A 13,900-nucleotide genomic window follows, 5' to 3' on the forward strand; every position below is an offset into this window, starting at 1 on the left:
TGATTTTTTCTCCTAAATTTTTATTGTGATTTGGGTGAAAGTTTACTTTCCATACAGCAGTTCATACACATTTTGTCTCATGACATTGACTGCAATCCCCCACAATGTGACAGCTCTCTTCCCACTTCTTCTCCATAGTTACCTCTTCCCTGTGTCCTTCCCTCCATTCACTCCTGCCCCCTGAGCTGTCTCCCTGTGCATACACTGCCCTTTTATTCACCCATGACTGATTTCTCCAAGGAGTGTATCCACCTAATGTAAATAAATGTTCAGCTCATATGCCTGTCTTTTATTTGGTTGGAAGTCATTCCAGACCTGAAGGGGTAGGGAGGGGCCATGGTTTCAGGGGTTTCACCAGGCTTTATCAGATCAGCAAACTTAGTCCTTTTTTTTAAAAAAAATGATTTTGAGTTTTGTTCCACATTGCTCTCTCACTCTATCGAGGATCTCCTGCATAGAACCCCCTTCTGAGTGGGTGACAGTGGTAGCCGGGGACAATTTAGTTCTGGTCTTATGGTCATATAGACTGAGGATCGCATGGTCTATTTGTCCCTTGGACTAATTTTTTCCATGCAACTTTGGTTTTCTTCATTCTTCTATGCTCTGGACAAGGAGAGACCCATGTTTTTTTTTTTCATTCTTTTATGCTCAGGACAAGGAGAGACTCTTATATCTTAGGTTCCAGTGTGGTTCCATCTGGCACTGGCTCTTTCACAAACTGCCTGTTGGCAAAGACTTACTCATTCTGTATCCCCTGCAGCATCTAGATGGCCGCTTGCAAGCTTTTAAGATCCCAGTCACCAGTCACTAAAGTGGGATGTGGAACAATGGTTTTGTGTAGTATGTTATGCCCATTGATCTTGATGTCCTCTGTGACTATGGTCCCAAGCCCACAGCTTGCTCCCTCTGGGTAGCTGGCTGTGGCTAAGAAGACACCACAACCTTGTCCCTTGTCAGCTCTACTATCTACCTGGACATTCCTACAGAACATACAAATACACCTGTAGAAAAATTGTCCGCCAACCCTATAAACAGTCACGGGCACACTCCCCCCTGCATAGACATACCTAATAGTTCAGTCTGTCCACCCATCTATCCACCCATAGATCAATGTTTGCCTTCACTGACAATGCAATACTATATGTGTTCTTCTTTGTTGTCTGTACCTCCCATGTACCTCTCTATGTCTTCCTCTTCATCAGTGCCACCATGTTGATCACTCACATTTGGTACACTGCCTTTCCCTTCACCCAAATCAATACTTGTCTCTACCTATCTAGCAGTGTTCCCTCACCTCCCCTCCCACCCCTGGTAACCAATAAAGAAAGTTTTGTTCCATATATAAACCTTTCCTTGATTTTTCACAACAGTGGACTAAATATAACATTTTTCCTTCTGGGATTGACTTAGTTCACAGAAAAATGTCATCCAGGTATATCCACATTCTGCAGTGTTTTGCAGATTTTATGTTATTTAATGAAATGTTTTTAAAAATCAAATTTAATGCACAAACTAGATGATAATAACAGAAAATGTCAATAAAGACAGGATTGGTATTACTGATTTCTCTTATATCTTAGGTTCCAGTGTGGCTCCACCTGGCACTGGCTCTTTCACAAACTGCCTGTTGGCAAAGACTTACTCATTCTGTATCCCCTGCAGCACCTAACCTAGGACCAGGCAAGTGCTGGGCACTCATTCATTGAGCACAATATTCTGCTCCTTCCACCCAATACTTCCCTCATTAAAAGAAGTAAAGTAGAGCAGCAGCCATGATTAAGACACCTAAGGATAGAAGGCTATCGAAGGGAAAAATATATAAAAAGTTTGAATTAAAAAGAATAAGATTGTCTCCAATACAAAGACTTCAGCTGCATCCTACATATGAAGATAAACCACAAGGGGACAAAAACTGGTTTTGGTGTTTTTATAGAAAGCCATCAGTTAAAAACAATTTAGGTAACTAACAAGAGAAATAAAAATTCAACTCATAGAGCAACTGCAAAGAATTTTCGTAAGTCTTTTAAGCATGAGAAGAAACCTATTTTACAGAATTGTTGGTAAGAAAACATTATTTTTGGAAAGAAATATTTTGCACAACATTTTAATCATATGCCTATGTTGACCAATGTGGTGCCTAACATTCTTCACTCCACAAACCATAAAACAGGAGGTTTGTGGTTGTAGATCACAGGGAATGATATACAGTGTCACATGATCTTTCCAAAAGGTCCACAAAACTTATCCAACATCAGGGAATCTCAGAGTTGGAATGGCTACCAGATAAACAGTTTAATCATCGCATTTTAGGGATTCTCTCCGAGAGACAGACTTCCTGCTGCTGTGAGCAGGACTGATAGGGGTCTGAAAAGGTCATCTGGTCTAAGCTCTGCCCTCCCTGGAGGCATGACCACCTGGAATACCATTCAAATAACTTTGGGAAGAGAGAGAGAAGGAAGTCTGTTCCAGATAGGAGTCAATCTTTGTCTTCTTTAAGCGTTCTGCTTGCAATTTAAAGCCCCTTTCTGTCTTTTGAAGGTATTCTGGAGCAATCTACTTCCATAGTGATACTGCCTTGCAAACCCAAGGAGGGGTCGCTATGAGTTGGGTCAACTCGATGGCACATAGGCACATAACAACAACAATAGCAACTTAGTGAGTAAGACATCTGGCTGCTAACCAGAAGGTTGGTGGTTCAAACCCACCAGCTGCTCCATGAGAGGAAGATGAAGCAATCTACTTCTGTAAGGACTTGCAGCCTTGGAAACCCAGTGGAGGTCACTACGAGTTGGAATTGACTCAATGGCAGTGGGTTTGGTTTCTGGTTTGCATGGAGAATTTTTCTTTAGACTTTCTTTTCCTACTCTTGGATTACCCTGGTTGCACAGTAGTTAAGCGTTCACCTGCTAACCAAAAAGTCAGCTGTTTGAACCCACTGGCAGTCTGCCTTTGTAAAGATTACAGCCTTAGAAACCCTATGGGGCAGTTCTATTCTGTTTTATAAGGTTGCTGTGAGTTGGAATTTGACTCAACGACAATGGGTATAGTTTTGGTTTTAGGAAGCTGCTTTCTTTAATCTCCATTAAGTTGCCCCTATAACCTTCTACATAAACCCTCAAGGCAGTGTTAGTAGAAATAGTGTTTTATCCAGGGAACTGGATTAAACAAGATGTGAATAGCTTTGTGAACTGAGGAAATAGCAGTAACGATAATCACTACCTTGCCCTTACCACCACTATTTACCAATAACTCACCATGGCTAAATAGTTTATATTTTATTATTTTAATTCATTCTCAGAGCAGTCATTTGAGGCAAGTTTTAACATCTTTTTGACAGATGAGGAAACTGAGGCACAGAGAGATTGGTCAAGTAGCTCGATCACGTATTTAGGAGGTAGAGAAGTTACCTTGCTTCAGGTCACTTTTTTTCCTTGTGACTAAGTTATCTTGCCTGGAAAATGGGGAAGCAGGATTAAATGCCTTTCCCTGTTGGTTCCAGATTCTATCATTCTACTACTCAAGTTTGCCTTTAGCTTTGTCTTAAGCATAAATTGCAAGCTTACTCTGAGTTCTTTCAGGATTTAAAATTCCAAAAATCCTGTTAATGCAAGGTTTATCAAGAGCGGCACCACTGACATTTTGAACCAGATAATTCTTTGCTGCGGGGCCTTGTCCTGCTCCTTGTAGGGTGTTTAGCAGCATTCCTACCTCTACCCACTAGATGCCAGCAGGTTAGATAATAAAAAAATCCCCAGGCATTGCTAAATGTCTCCATTTGAGAGCCACTGTATTAGTGTATTCCTTGGAAAATCTGTGTTACTTTTCTCAATCTTCTTGTCCACAGTACAAAACAAAATAAAACTTATAGCAAAAAATAATGTAAGGATTGCTTGGTGGATCTTTAATGTCACAAAAATATTTTCTTACTTATTACTTTTTTTTTAATGCACGTATCTACATATGTAGATGTCCATAACTGGTTGGTTCTCATGCTGTGCTATGCACACTATATATTCATCAATACAGACATCTATATAGGAAAACCAAACCAAATTCACTGCTATCGAGCCGGATCTGACTCATAGGGACCCCTCCTTGGGTTTCCAAGGTGGTATCACTATGGAAGTAGATTGCCCAACCTTCCTTCCAAGGAGTGGCTGGTGGGTTTGAACCGCCACCCTTTTGGTTAGTAGTCAAGTGCCTTAGGCACTATGCCACCAGAGCTCTTTAGACATCTATATATAGGAGGGAAAATGAGTTGGCACTGGTAAGAGAAACATCAACAATTGGCCATACATCAGAACCAGAAGCTGGTAAGGTAAGAATAGAAATTGAAGATATTTTATGTTTTTCTCTGTTGTATCTCTATATTTTGAGGCACTTTACTACAAAAATACCACATAAACAAAACTACAAAACCACAGCCAAGAACTAACAAAAAGAACACTAATCACAAGGAAAACCTAGACTAAGGAAAGCTACTTTATTTTGAGCACAAGTTTTAAAACAGTTTTGCAGCAGTCTAGGCAAAAAAAAATTTTTTTTAAATTGTGGATATTAGAGTTTTCATTATTCAAGGAAGCATATCAGAGAGACAGACTTATTCCAAGCACTGAACAAAAACATTTATTGAACTACTTTGAGTAAAGATTATGTTAAACAACATAAAGGTTAGTGTTGTCTTCTTATATTTTATAAGAAACACAGAAATGTTCTTCATATTTCCATTTCTTAGAATTTAAATTTTTAGTAACTATGGAGTCCATCAATACCCTGGCCATCTCTTTCTCACTACTTTGTAAGTACCTTATAGGCAGCTTCCACTTACAGGACAATCTATATATACCCTGCATTTACTAAATTTTCCTGAAAAGAAGGAAGGAAAGAAGAATGATTTAGGAGTGAGGGAGGAGGGAAACCTTCTTTGCTTATCTTAAGAGGAGTGAATCCTCTGTCAGACACGACCCTGTTTATAACTCGATCATGGACACTTATTACATGGTGTTGTGATTGGTTGCCATAATGGCTGTAACTGATAGCTTTCTTTCTTTTTTTTTTGCCATCCTACATCCATTCACCTTTTCCCCTGAGGAATCACTGTATCCTGTACTCAAATAAGCCTATGAATAGAGCTTGCTGAACACCTACTTATAAGGAGAGGTCACATGACTCCAACTTGACCAAGCAGACCACTGAATCCCCTTGCTAAAATCACTGGTTCAGAGGAGAACACATATTCCAGTCAAAAACCAGAAGACATAATGAGAGATCTGCTGGGGCAGCTGAGAGAGAGACGTCTTTTCTACCATACTCAAAATAGGAAGATGTGGACCTGGTGCCGTTAGCATCTATCTTGCCACCATGTGGAGAGCCTAAGAATGAAGCCATCACAAAGGAGAGCAGAGCTGAGAGACAGAAAGGCCAGGTTCTGAAGGCAGCAGTTTGGACCCATGAATGCAGCTGTGCCTGAAGGAAACCAGATCTATCCCTAGACTTGCCAGGTATGTAAAGAAATACATTCCACTTCTGCTTAAGCCAGTTTGAATCAGGATTCCTGCCACAAGCAACAAAAAGCATCCTAACTGACACAGCTCTTTATTTTGCCTAACTCCCTGATTAGCCTCCAACCATCCTCAGCACCAACCAGTAGGTGTTCAGTATGTGTCTGTTGGATGGATTAACAAATCAATAAATAACTTTTTCCTGAGAGTAGGAAACAACCCAAGATATACTAAAGGTGATATAAGCTATGGGTCTAGAAAAGGGAAAGCGGTCAGGGCTGATACAAATATGAACTCATGAGGGTAGAGGAGCCAGGTCAAGGATGAGGAACAGTAACAAAATTGTTATTCTGTAGATGTGGGTTACCACAGGTCAAGTCTTGTTGGCTGAAACACAACATCTGGATGTATGGAAAGACATACTTAACTTGAGTAGTTTGAGCTCCTCTCCTAGCCTTACAGGAACCCCACATCCAGAATATGGGCCAACTCCTTGGGATGCTGGGTTAGTTTATAGGTCACAAACCACAAAGCTGAAAGTAATCCAAGAGAGAGCTTGTGAAGGTGATACTGAAAGCCAGATGGAGCATATAACTAACACTTCAATCAGAAGTTGAACAGATAAGCAGAGTCCAACTCTAAGGCACTGGCCTGAAAATCGAACTTTTTGACAGCCTCTTGTCGGTAGAGATGGAGGCTGGAGAGAGTTCACGAACCTCAGAAACATAGCAGCAGGGAAGTTATTAATTGAGCTCCCAGGGCCATGGATGAAGCTAAAGAACTGTCAGAGTTGAGCTGGCTTGGTCAGGGTAGCCTATATGGAGGCCATGGGCTCTATCAAAATAAACATTTCTGATATAGGATAAGGAGCTCTGATGGCATAGTGCCTAAGGCATTTGACTGCTAACCAGAAGGCTGGCAGTTCAAACCCACCAGCCACTCCTCAGAAGGAAGACTGGGTAATCTACTTCCGTGGAGATAGCACCTCAGAAATCCAAGGAGATAAAGAAGGGAGAAAACAGTAAGGTAGAGGAATGGTCAAGAGACAAAGAAAGAAGAGCTTAGTTGTCAGCCTTACTAGGAAGCAAAGGTACTTTAAGAATGATTAAAGAAATAAGAGGAAAACCATAGGCTATCTGGCTTAGCCTTTGTCCAAAAGTGTGTCAAAGACAATGAGTTGATCAATAGTATTTCTTGCAGCAAGTAAATGTACAAAGAACAGAGAAGAGAAGAGGTCTTCAGATTTGACCAAGAGAAGAGAATGCACACTTCAGAGATGGCTATTCCAGTGAATCAGTGGGCTAATACATGGGGCAGGGAAGAGAGAGCAGGCTATGGGGAAGGGGAAGCTAAGGGAGTATCTGAAAGAGCTAAGCAAAACTGGGGAAAGGTTTCCTTGTTTTAGAATAGAATGTATGGTCTAAAGGTGAATATAAACGTCAGTGGGAACAAACTGGTGGGCAGGGAGGAAACGATTATATAAAAACAGTGAGGAAAGAAGTTCTTTCAATACCAGGAAGAAAGAGTTAAAAATTCACATAATGTGTGGTTTATGAGGGAGTCCTAGGTGTTGCAAATGGTTAAGCGCTCAGATGCTAACCAGAAAGTTTGGTGGTTTGAGGCAACCCAGAGGCACCTTAGAAGAAAGTCCAGGCAATCTACTTCCGAAAAAACAGCCACTGCAAACCTGGTGGAGAACTGTTCTACTCTGACACGTGTGGAGGCACCACGAGGGAGACTGAACTCGACAGCAACTGGGCTTCTTTTTGGTTTGTTTCATGAGAGATTGGTTTGGGAAAATCGTATTCTGAGAACATGACAATAAAAATAGCGGCACAGGAAATTTGCCTTCAATGGTTTTTCTTTCAAATGTTCAGCTCACTGTGAAAAATACACAAAAGATCAAAGACAAAGTAACCCTTGAAATCTCACTACTGTGTTAACATTTTGGTGTATTCCTTTACAATTTATGTCTTCATATATATATATTTATATTTTAATACAAATTATATTCATATATGTTGTAGTTGTTGTTATGTACCGTTGAGTCAGACCTGACTCATAGTGACCCCTCCTTGGGTTTCCGAGGCGGTATCACTACAGACTACCTTCCTTCTGAGGAGTGGCTGGTGGGTTTGAACCGCCAGCCTTCTGGTTAGCAGTCAAGTGCCTTAGGCACTATGCTACCAGAGCTCCCTATATGCACATACATAATTATATTTATATAACTATTATAAAATTCTTTTTAGATATATTTTCATGTGTCTTTAAAATATTAAAAAAAAAAAAATCCATGGTTTTCAATGACTGGATATATTAAATCCTATGACACTGCCTTGGAAACCCAAGAAGGGGTCGCTATGAGTTGGACATGACTTGACAGCAGTAAGTTTTGTTTTTGGTTTTTTATGGATATCTCATAAATCATTTAACCATTCCCTTATTGTTAGAAATTTAGGCTGTTCCTTACTCTCTCCTTCCTTCCTTCCTTCCTCCTTTTTTCTGCTATTCTAAATCACGCTGTGATGAACGTCTTTGTATATAAATCTGTGACCGCTAAGGTTTTAATTTTGAACTGTGTTCCAGAACTATGTTCCAGAGTTCTTGTTGAGACATGGGTTAAAAGAAACAGCTTCAAGGATTTAAGGAAGTTGTAGAAAGTTTAATAAAACAACTGCCACCAATTGGGGAGGGCCAGGTGGTCTTTTGTTTTGCTTTGTTTCCTGTCTGGAATGCTTGAGCGATTTCTCGCTGTATGAGCTACGGTCGCAGGCAGAGCCCATCTCATGGCAGAAGCTAGATACTCCTTCCCAGGCCTCCCTTTGCAGCTAGTGCACGGGCTGGTGAATCTGACTAGACCTGACAAGGAGCTAGTGGTGCAGAGAAGTAGAGCTGGAGAACCTGTTCTGGTGGCAAGGGTAACCATGTCCAGTGCCAGCAGTGCCAGCTGAAGCATCCACTGTCCGGCAGTGGTGGCAGCACTGCCCCCTCCCCCCAGCCTCTAGTGGAATTTTGGCCACGGTTGTAGATGCTCAGCTCCCACTTTACCCCTCCATGTATTCTAAGCCAATTTCTCTAGCTTTCCCAGTGGTTCTGTGAGCCCTCAATAGACCTTTCACTAAATTCTCTTTCTATTTCAATCAGCCAGAGTGGACTTCTATAGTTTGCTACCACGAACCCTGCCCAGTACAGGAAGAACAAAGATTTCTGAGGGCAGCAAATGCAGTTAGGGAAGGAAGGGATCACGTCAGAACAGTCATAGGATTTCCTTAGGCAGGGCTAAGGGCACTGGGTGATGAGTATGAGAAACAGACAGGGTAAAACACGGGTGAAGATTATGCAGCAAAAAGAGATAGGGTGTGGAAAGACTATGTAAAAGGTCTTTTTCAGGAAAAGAGGAAGGCAAGAGCCTTCGAACACTGGAGAGAGACGCATCTGACAGTAATCAAGGGAGCAAGGAAGAAAACACAGTTGGAGGGCAGGTGGTCTCTGCCATGTGGAGGTTAGAGTCAGAGGGCCGGAAGGCTGGGGAGAGCCTGAGGAAAGGCAGCGCTACATGTCCGGGATCACGGTGGACAGCAGTAGGGAAAAGGATGCGCAGCAGATGGGGATGACGTATTCACTTGGCTCGCATTATGGCACACAGTATTTCTTCTTTTATATATATATATTTAATCATCTGAGCAGTAACAGTTCAACAGAAACATCGAAATATAAAGACCAGGATGAAATAACTAAATAAATCCTAAATGCTTGAATCACTAACTATTTATGAGCCTCAAGGTCTTTTCCATTTCTATTGCTAATAGAATTTTCAGAGTTGTCATCATTATGTGTATACAGCATTTTGAGTTCTACTTTTCCACTTACATAACTACTTCCATTCCACACTTTTATAAAGTCACTCCATTGCATGAACATACCATAGTTCACCTATGGTAACTTCCCTACTTCTCTTTATCAAGGCATATGAGGTTTAAGGGAGTACAAGAGTGTTGAGGAAGGGAGGTGACTGTAACAATGAACCATGGGATTAAGGCTGGATAAAGGCTGGATAAAGAGCCCTGATGGCACAATGGTTAAGAACTAGGCTGCTAACCAAAGAGTTTTGGCGGTTCGAAACCACTCAGTGGCTCCACGGGAGAAAGACTTGGCAACCTTCTCCTGTAAAGATTAAAGCCTAGGAAAAAAAAGTATAAACTGTTCTATTTAGGCTACCATTTTAAGGAACTGAATTTATTGTTGGCTTTTCAAATATCCAGTTACTTTTTGCATTTGATAACTTAAATTGATAACTTAAATAAACTTTGGTCCTATGGAATCTTGCCCAGTTGATAAGGTCCCTACATTGACATCCCATCACTGGTGACTTGTGTTTGGCAAGACTATTCCTGCTTGTTGTGCAATCACGCACTCCATACCATGGCACTCAGGAGCAAGGACTTTGCAATCAATCACACAGACCTGGGCTGACTGTGTCATGGGACAATTTACTTATCCATTCTATGCCTCCCTTTCCTATTTATGGATTCATTCATTCACGAAATCCTATTGAACTTGATGTTCCCTGCAACTATGGTCCTGAGCCCACTGGTTCAACTACTCAGTCCCTCTGGGTAGCTGGCTGTGACCAAGAAGTGACTACAACCTTGTCCCTTGTCATCTCTACTATACACCTGGGAATTCTTACAGATCATACAAATACACTTATAGGACTAATGACATCAAGCTCAATTGGCATAACATATTACACAAAACATTGTTCCACCCCCTACTTTGGTGAGTAGCGACTGGGATCTTAAAAGCTAGAAAGCTGCCATCTAGATGCAACTATGGGTCTCTCCTAGTCCAGAGCAAAGAAGAATGAAGAAAACCAAAGATTCATAGAAACAATTAGTCCTTGTGACTGGTACACCATGCAATCCACAGCTTATACGACTGTGAGACCAGAAGAACTAGACAGTGCCCAGCTACCACTGTCAACCACTTGGAGGAGGATCTATGTAGGAAATCCTGGATAAAGTGGGAGAACAATGTGGAACAAAACTCAAAATCATTTGGGAAAAAAAAAAGGTGACCAGGTTTGCTGGCCTGATAGAGCCTGGTGAAACCACTGAGACTATGGCCCCTAGCTGCCCTTCAGGTCTGGAATTGAACCCACACCTGTGAATTCCAGCCAAACAAAAGACAAGCATATGAGTTGAACATTTACCCGAGGTAGATACACTCATTGGAGAGAACAATCATGGGAGAAAGAAGGGCTGTTTATGCAAAGGGAGACAGCTCAGGGGGCAGAAGTGCATGGAGGGATGGACACAGGGAAGAGGTAACTATGGGGAAGTGGGAGGGGAGCTGTTGCATTGGGGTAAATTGTAGTCAATGTCATGAGGCAAAGTGTATGTGAACTGCTGTATGGAAGGTGAATTTGCTCTGTAAATTTTCACCCAAATCACAAATGAAAAAAAAAAAAAAACCAAGAAGAACAAGAAGAAAATAAAAATCCTATTGAAGCAACAATAATATGCCAGTTACTATTCTGGGCATTAGGGATATTTTCAGAGCAGGTAGAAAATAAGGGATTATTTACATGAATATATATAGCAGGATAAGGGGACAGGGTGATGCTGAGGTCAAAGATCTTTCTGAGGGGTTGACTTATGAGTAAAGAGCTGAGTGAAGTAAGAAAGTGAGTCTTTGCGTATCTGGCAGGAGAGCCTCCTAGGCAGAAGGAACAGCAAGAAGGAAAGGGTTGTTGGAGTCAGTGACCAATGAGGACACTGATGAGAAATGAATTAAGAGAGGGAGCCAGGAATTTGTTCATACAGAGCCTTATAGGCCATTGTAAAGACTTTACTGCTCACTCTAAGTATGATGGGAAGCCATTTGAAGATTGTGAGCAGGAGAGTAGTATAACCTAACTTAGTCTTATAAGAATCAGGCTGACCCATGTGTGGAGGGTAGATTGCTGGAGGCAAGAATAGGCCAGGGGACTCAGTGAGGTTCTGACTGTAGGCTCTTCAGTGACCAAAGATGATGGTTTGGAGTAGAAGGTAGCAGTGAAGGAGACAGAGCATATTACAGGGTCTGATAAAAGTAGGTGAGTAGATTTGGGAGTAGAGGATGGGGGCATTCTCTTACAAACTACTATTTTAAGTAAAGTGAAAAGCAAGGTCATTAACTGGGTTTGGGAAGTTCGAAAAGAGAAACCACAAAGTAGTTAAGAGTGTGAGAATGGCTGAGTAGGAAACAGTGCTGAGGGCCCACTTTGGTTTGTGGGCATAAATTCAAGGAAAGTGCAGTTGGTATGGCTATCTACTCTCTCCAGGTATAGGCACAGAATAGATGAAGAGTTTCACTAGAGTTGGAATTCTGTCACCTAAGAAAGGTGAGGGTTAGGGGAGTACAAGAGTGTTGAGGAAGGGAAGTGAACCATGGGATCAAGGCTGGATAAAGAGTAAAGTAAGGAGTCCTGGTGGCACAATGGTTAAGAGCTGGGCTGCTAACCACAAAGTTTTGGCAGTTCGAAACCACTCAGTGGCTTCACGGGAGAAAGACTTGGCAATCTGCTCCTGTAAAGATTACAGCCTAGGGAAGCCTGTGGGGGCAGTTTTACTTTGTCACATGGCATCTTATGAGTAGAAAATTGATTCGACAGCACCTAACAACAATAACAAAGAGAAAGCAAGGATTGGGAGAGAATGGAATTATAAAAAAAAAAGTAGGTGGGTAGACTGAAGGTGCCAGATGGAGCAAAGAATTGTTGGAATCAAGTAGTAGAGGAAATGAGCTGAAAGGACAGGGTGGTGGTAAAAGAGTGGGATGCTTGACATGGACATTTTAGAGGCAGTGTAGAAATTGGCAATGATAAGCTGGTGGCTATGGCCATTGGCGTGGGTGGCTCAGGTATGGTGAAGAGTAAGATCAGAGTTGGGCTGGCCAAAGAGCTCAGAAGCCAGGGCATTGGATGGATCATCTGCAGGAGTACTGACATCATCAGGAATGAGGGCAGAAGAGGTAAACATAAGATAGGAAGACTCAGTGGACGAGAAATGATGGGAGGTTGGTAAATGATTGCACAGGGATTTGATGGCATGTGTTTCAAGGGAGAAGGAAGGTTTTAGAGAAGAGGGAAGTAGGCAATAAAGAACAAGGACAACCTTTCCCCACTTTCAGATCAAGTAACACATGGTCTGTGGGAGAAACACTGGGTAAACTTGAGAGGGTGCTGAGGAATAGTGTTCTCTGGGTGGAATCAGGTCTCTATTATAGTAAGAGGGAGAAAAGAGGATGATGTGGATTTTGTGAACTGAGGTGTGAGTTACTGAGGACTGATAGAAGAGTTTGGGGGTGGAGCGGGGTGGGAGCTTGAAACAAACTATAGTTTTACATAATTATTATGTCCAGGTGAAACTGGAGCTCAGGGGCTTGAAATTCTTCTGGTGAAAAATGTAAACAAAGATCTAGGGCAAAATGAGATTGGTCCTTATGATCCTTAGTAGGAGATAGATAATCAATTCTAAGTCTATTTTCTCCTCCTTGGGAGTTTGTAAAAGTGAGGCAGAGAAAGTTAGACGTGAAGGAATGGTAATCCAGCCCCAAACAAATATGACATGGGGAAAACAGTATCTATGTAATAGCGTTGCTGTAGAGGTTGAATAAGATAATATGTATAAAGCACTTAGCATAGTGCTTGATTCAATAAATGGTAGCCACTATTACAATCCATCCAAAAGTAAAGTAGTACGCTTGTGACATTTTTCAAATTCTTAGGAGCACTGTGTGATACAAAGACCAAAGTCTTTCATGACATAATCTGACATACAGATTGCGTGTGTTGTGCCAATTTGCCCTCAAGACCTGTCATTCCATCACAGGCGTGACCTCAACCTGGGATGATTTATCCTACCCTTCACAGGACACTTGCTAAGAGTGACCCAGCCAGCCATTTTGGTCTCTTTATAGTCCAGTCATAATTTTCACCTTGCCTAATGAACTCCAAGTGACTCTTACAATAACAAATGATAGCAGGAAGCAAGAGCAGGTTTTCTGGAGTTTCACAGTTGGTAGATGACTGAAGCTCCCCCTGCTTTTTCTGCTCCCCTTGCTCTGGATCTGCAGTGTCCTTCTCATGTACTTCTCAGCCTGTGACCGTACGGTCTTGAACAAGCCTGATGATCTAAAGGATAAGTTCATCTTGTTAGTTTTAAACAAGAGTTGGCTCTTCTGCCTACATATGGGAAACTAGACTTCTCAATCTTCTTGTGACTATCTTTATTTGTTAGATTTGGGCTTCAGGAGTGGCTAGTGGATTTGGACCACCAGCCTTCTGGTTAGCAGTCCAATGCCTTAGGTTCTATGCCACCAGAGCTCCCAACAGAGATACAGGGGTGGTAGCTAAA

General features: G+C 41.7%; 1 protein-coding gene across 1 annotated transcript in view; it reads right to left on the reverse strand.

The window, feature by feature from the left end:
- Positions 1–13,900, reverse strand: part of ALG14 (ALG14 UDP-N-acetylglucosaminyltransferase subunit) — a 149,169-nt gene that overhangs the window by 1,216 nt on the left and 134,053 nt on the right. The gene's annotated exons all lie outside the window — the stretch shown is intronic.

The sequence above is a fragment of the Orycteropus afer genome, unplaced genomic scaffold (assembly GCF_000298275.1).
Source record: "Orycteropus afer afer isolate SDZICR_OR568_19922 unplaced genomic scaffold, OryAfe1.0 scaffold00033, whole genome shotgun sequence".
Taxonomy (NCBI): Eukaryota; Metazoa; Chordata; class Mammalia; order Tubulidentata; family Orycteropodidae; genus Orycteropus; species Orycteropus afer.